The sequence below is a fragment of the Carettochelys insculpta genome, chromosome 4 (genome assembly GCF_033958435.1).
Source record: "Carettochelys insculpta isolate YL-2023 chromosome 4, ASM3395843v1, whole genome shotgun sequence".
NCBI classification, from domain to species: domain Eukaryota; kingdom Metazoa; phylum Chordata; order Testudines; family Carettochelyidae; genus Carettochelys; species Carettochelys insculpta.
Genome location: NC_134140.1, coordinates 44,005,876 through 44,012,501, shown reverse-complemented (window position 1 = coordinate 44,012,501; position 6,626 = coordinate 44,005,876).

Genomic DNA, 6,626 nt, shown 5'->3' with positions numbered 1-6,626 from the left:
GGGCTCTGTCTCTAGGTGCAGACTCTGGGGTTGGGCCAGAAATGAGGCATTTAGGGTGCAAGAGAGAGCTCTGGGCCAGTGCAAGGAGCTGGAGTGCAGGAGGAGGGGGTTGAGGGTTGCAACTGGGGGTGCAGGCTCTGGGCTGGGAAGAGGGGTTTGGGGTATACAAGGGTGTTCTGGATTGGGATCAAGGGGTTTGAAGGGTAGGAGGGGGCTCTGGACTGGGGCAGTGAGTTGGAATGCAGGAGATGAGGGTTCTGGCTGGGTGGGGCATGAGTTCTGGTGGGAGGATGGGGATGAGAGGTTTGAGAAGGCTGTGGGCTGGGACTGAAACTGAGGGGTTCAGAGGGCAGTAGGGGGTTAAGGGATAGGGAAATGGGATGCAGTGTAGGTGGCGAGGCCCTAGGAGGGCAATCTCTGGGTTGCACTTAACTCTGTAAGCAGCTCGTGGAAATTGCAGCATACCCCACCTTTGTCTGGCTCCTACATGGAGGCATGGTCAGGCAATAGGAGCTGCAGCTCAATAGGAGCTCCAGCTCAATAGGAGCTGCAGGGGCAGTGATTGGGGCAGAAGCAACACACAGAGCCATCTGTCTGCCCGTATACATAGGAGCTGGCCAAAAGGGGAACATGTTGCAAGTCACAGATCTTACTCTCCAGCAGTAGCTTGAAGGCTGAATTAAAACAAATGGTGTGCCAGATGCGATCCATAGGCTGTAGTTTGCCCCCTCTGATCTGGTGCTTCACTGACGTGTTTGTCTGACTTGCTCTTTAAAATCTCCAGTGATGGGGATTCCACAGTCTCTGTAGGCAGTTTACTCCAGTGCTTATTCGTAATGTCCAACCTAAAACTCTCTTGCTGCAATTCAGGTCTATTGATTCTTGTTCTATCATCAGAAGTGAAGAGCAATTACTCTTTCGTCCTTGTAACAACCTTTTCATGTAGTTATATCCTCTCTCTCTCAAGTCTTCTCTTCTCCAGACTAAACAAACCCAATTTTTTCAATCTTCTCTCATAGTTCTGTTTTCTAGATCATTCATTTTTGTTGCTCTGCTCTTGAAATGTGGCACCAGACCTGAACACAAATACATCTATTTTACTCCATGCTGATTATGCCTCAATTGAAGAATTACTTCTTGGGTCTCTTGCTTGCTACACTATTGCTATTACATCCAAGAAATATGGGGGGGGGTTTTGTACTGTTTACTGTTGAATATTTAGCTTGTGCTCCACTATGACCCCCCAGGTCTCTTTCTGCAGTATTCCTTCCTGCGCAATCATTTTCCATTTTGTATACATGCAACTGATAGCTTGTTGCTAACGGAGTACTTTGTATGTGTTATTGAATTTCATCCTGTTTACCTCAGACCATTTCTCCAGTTGTCCACCAAAGCATTTGCAATCACTCCCATCTTGGTGGTGTCTGCAAACTTTGTAAAACAGACTCTCTAGCCCAGTTCAGCCCCTGTCTACAGTAATTGAGCTCCTGAGAATGGCATAGTAGGGCGCATTGCCTAACATTGTGGTGATGGTGGGGTAGTTCTCTTTAAAGACAAAGAGGGTGGCACCTCTTTGGCTAACAGCTTTCTTCCTACGGAAAGAGGAGGAAGAAGTGATTTAACACAGAAGAGAGCTCTGAGAAGCCCACTGAGCTAAACGAGCAAGGAGCCAGGAAGGACAAATCCAAATAGATCAGAGGGTATCCCAGTGAAAGGGGCAGATAAGTAGTCTATTTGTCTCAACCTTCCTTTCTCTGTGCAGTTCTATAACCCCCAAGATACATTAGGTTAGAGTTTCAACTGTTACAAATATCACTGTTGACTTCAATGGGCCCACAGCAGTGTACAACTCCTGGCCACCTGGCCTTGCAAGCCAAATTCATTATAACTCTGCTGTCCTCACTACTTATCTGCTTTTGGCCTTCAGCAGCAGTCTAAACGCTGTTCTGACTAGCCTGGCCTGTTGTGCGTCAAGTATCCAGAATCTCCCAGTCTCCATAGCTTCAGAAATGAAATGTCTACGTTGTTCTGTGTCTCTTCGAGAAAAGAGAGATTAAGAAGTGGGAAATCTAATATATAGCAGGGTCTACCAGAAAGACAGAGGCTTTTAATTTTTGCTGCTGGGTTTGGAATTTGAATGCTTTGCCCACTAATACTACAGATAATTTTCCACCTTGAGTGGATTTTGCACTCATCAAAAAAAGAAAAAAGGAACTAGAAAAAGCGTAAAATATGTAGTCAGAGAGGGCTAGCCCAACTAGACTGTATGTGTAAAAACAAGAAGGAGTCCTATAGCACCTTAGAAACTAGTGGATTTATTAGGGCTTAATTTTTTATGGGTAAAACCCACTTCACCAGATGAACTGGAGTGGAAAAACCAAAAAGGTAAATATATATATAAGAAAATTACTGCTAAAGAAAGAAGTTACTGTTCATTGTAAATTACAGTGATCAGTCAGGGTGATTGTGGCCAGTCAATTTAGCTGATGTAGAAATGTGGATATCCATCCAGGGGAAGTTCCCTTTGCAGAGGGTTAACTAATTTAGATCCTTATTGAGGCTTAGTTGTTGTTTTGAATATGCCAATGAGCATCAATTCAGTTGTTTCCTTTTGTAAATGAGCTTTGAAGTTTTTTTGTAGAAGGATGGCTACTTAAAATCTTTAGTATGCCTTCATTTCTGAATCCTCAAGAAAATGGAATGGCTCACATATGACCCCTGAAGGTCTCGTTTAGAATGCAGACTGTCCTTGTACATACCTAGTGTACTTTAAAGCTTCATCTACACTACAAAACTAATCAAGTTGAAGCATGGCTGTAAGGTGGGATTATGTATAAACTGTGCTGTATCAAGGAAGCACAGAAAGTTAAAACAATTATATTCCTAATAACTGTGCTTAAATATGATTATTTTTATAGAGCAGATAGGATCTTTGTATTATAGTCCATATTGATTTTAAAAGCATAGTTAAAAACCTCCCTTGAGAAGGGTACCGGTAACTTCTTTCTCAGTTTTGTGACATGACTACGAAACTTTTAAGAAAAGTTCCCACCATTTAGCCATGAGGAAATTTTATGAGCACACAGATAATGTATCTATGGTACAAACAATAGTCTCTTATGCTTTTATTGTCACTAATCAAACCATAAATGGTAAATAAGGTTTATTACCTTTATAACCTATAACTAATCTTTAGGTCATCATGGGTATTTTATTGTCATCCACCTACTCCATTCCTATGGCTGGCAGAATTGAAACAGCCTAAAGGTTAATGACTTCACAATACATCTAAATTGTACTGGGCCAAAATCAGAGCCGGTATAGACTTGGTGCAATTCACCTGGAAGTGCGGCAGCCAAATGCAAAGTTAGAATTAACAGTAGTGTAAGTTGAACAGAAAATTTAATTAGGTATAAGGGGTAGAAGTTATTTGCACCAATCTGCTATATGTTATGAAAATGAGCTTAAATTGTATGTCAGGAGGTTTGCAGAGTTATTACCAGTAAAGCAGCTAACAGGAAGCTGAAAAATAAATAAGGTATGAGATATAAAATTGCCCACTAATTTAATAGCCTTTTGTCCTTTTTGTCGGTATGCCAGTTACACTCATTTTGCATACCCATAAATTTCAAGTTAGTGCAAATTACTTGCCACCATAAAAGTCTTTTTTTTTTAAACAAGAGAGCAAAAGAGAGAGAGAGAGAGAGAATGTCCACCATAGGGTCCAATTCTTTCACTTCTTGCACCACTTGCAGGTATAGATTCAGCACTACCCACCTGAGGAGGTCCTGATGAGCCATGTAATGTAGTCATGGAAGTGTTGCAATAGCTTTCAGCTGGGGAGGATGAGGCACGTGTGATAGGGACCATTCGCTTCTCTGCCTCTGCACAGATCTCTTTAACTTTTGTTGTTGTTGTACATTTGTTGAAATTGTTCAGCCACTGGACATAGATCTTCACCATGTATTTATCTGAACTCCCAAAAGAATCCAAAAATTTGTTGCAGTGACTCAAATCAACGTGTAAGACCAGATTTGATGGAGTCAATAATAACAAAAAAAATTGATTCAATAGTGCCTTTCTGCATCAGAATGAGCTGCTAGACTGTGATTGGTGAAAAAACTCAGATGAAACATAAATACCTTGTGCTACTGATTTGGACTCAGAAAGGACTGCATCCCATTGATCCCAAATCTTTTGAATGTCTTTAAGAAGTTTCAAAAAGTATCAGATTAAAAAAATTGCACCTTCATCTGAGGCTACATCTACACGTCAAGATAAAAATCTAATTTATTAATATCGATTTTGTAAGTCTGGAATTCATAAATTCAATTTTGACTATCCTCATTTCCCCACGTGCTCCTCACAAAGTCAATTTATTGCTGCCACACTCTACTGGCAAACATCGACTGTTGCAGTAGCGCATTGTGGGAACCTATCATACAGTTCCCTCATCTCCATAGCATTCTGCGTATGCTCCCTGGTCTTTGACATCATCTTCCCACATTGCATTTTCCTCATTCCTGTCCTGTGTTAAGCAAATGTCCATTTTTCCTGTCAGAAGGAAGGAAAAGTAGGGCATCCACAGAGATTGCAAAAAGGTGAACAGAAATCTCTTTCTGCTGTAACTGAATTCTCAACTGGCCATCCACTGACTGTCCCATGATTGCATCTGATCCCCGAAAATAATACAGGGACCCTGAAAAGCTTGAAGAAAGAGATGATAGTAAAGATTTTGGAAAAAGAGAGTTGCCAAGGGGCGGGTATTTGGTTTTCCAGTGTATTATATGGTTTCTGTGCACAGTCTGTATTCCCAACTGGCCATCCACTGACTGTCCCACGTCCCATGATTGCATCTGATCTCTGAGAATAACATGGAGACAGACTGTATTCTGAACTGGCCCTCAACCCACTCTTCTCTGCATGAAGGGGTGCAAAGTTAGAAGAAAGAGGATAGAAAAGTCTAGGATAAAATATCTTTGTCTTCCCTCTTCACTATACAGACATTGCCAACCCAGGAGATGGCAATGAAATGTAATACACTGAACTAATAACGGAAATAGGAATCTCAACTGGCCCTCCAACCTGTGTTTTGGGGGGGGTCAAAGTATGAAAAAAAAAAAAGAAATGTTAGGAAAAATAACGTGATATTTCTGTTATAAAAGCAGCAGCTGTCTGCAATGGGCGGCAAGCCCCTGAAAATATTTTTGGTGGGCAGGAGGCTTGTAGTCTGCAGCTGCAGAGCTGATTGAAATGTTGAAGTAGTCCCCCCAAATACCTTTGACAACAGAGGACACTTCCCCCTGGTGGCAGCAAGCCCCACAGGTCCATTGCTAGGGGTGTGGGGGAGGTTCAGTGGAGCACCAGTTGAATTAGTCCCCCCGAATATCTTAGCCACTAGGGGAGACTTACCCCCAGCAGCAGGCAAGCCCCAAAAATCTTTCCCGCCCTTGAAGCCCTAACTGCACATAAGCCAGAACATAGTGCTGCCTGGCAGCATGGTCAGGACCTAATGGAAGGCACGTCCTTTTATTGGGTTGGAGTCTACCCACGTGATGTGAGTGAGTGAGGGAAAGACCCCAACTGCATGGCACCTGTGGAGAAGGGGGGGGGCGGTTCACACACAAATGTAAACCACCAAGAAGAAGTTTCTTGCCCTCTTATGCAAGCATGACCCTTATAACAGCCTTGTTGCCAGGTGGTGCAGAGGCTGGTGCCAGGCAGCGCAGAAAAAAAGAATACTAAGAGTAGAGACAGAACCACAAACTCCGTGCATGGGCTATTTCCAATGGGTAGATGCACTCACAGCGCTAAAAGCAAAGAAGAACGTTTCTCAGGCTCTCATACAAACATGAGCCCACAGTCACAGGCTTCCTGGTCCCAATTAGAAATTCAGTCTTCCTGTTACCTAATTCCTGCACACCCAGAGAGCTGTGGCCAGAGCAGAGCACTGAGGGACATTGTGGGTTACATACAGGACACCTCTGGAGGCTAATGAATCAGACTTTTAAGACTTGGCATTTCCACACTGGCCTATAAATCAAACTTCTGAACTTGAGCTTGACACTATACTCGTCAGGTAACAGCAATATTGTAATCTCGATAGCAGTGATCCCTAAATCAAACTAATGGTATTTACAATGAAGACAGTCACCTGGTAATATTGAGCTAACTGCCTTAAATTGAATTCATCTCATAGTTCAGACACAGTCAGTGTAGCTCTGCACTTAGCTACCCATGCTGTGGTCACCAGCCTACTTAGTAATTCTGCTCTATAGTCATCTTTAGTCTTCATCTCAACATGACCCTAAGGTCCAACTCTATCATTCAGCTCACTTGTGGCACACCCCCCCCAAACATGCCATCCTGTTGTACATGGAAAGCAATAAGAATCCACCATAACAGTGAATCAACTTGCCTTGTTCCCACCCTGTCTATGGTCCAGTGTACTCATACCGACTTGCTAGGAGCAACTGTTGTGTTAAGTTTCACACTATAAATTCCGGAATAAGAAGGGGCTGGTTTTGTCCAGAAGTTGCACTTCCTTTGCCCATATACTGCACTTGAATGTGCTGAAGTAGTTGCTGAGCGGCAAGCAAAGTGATTTGCCCATGCCAACGCTATGA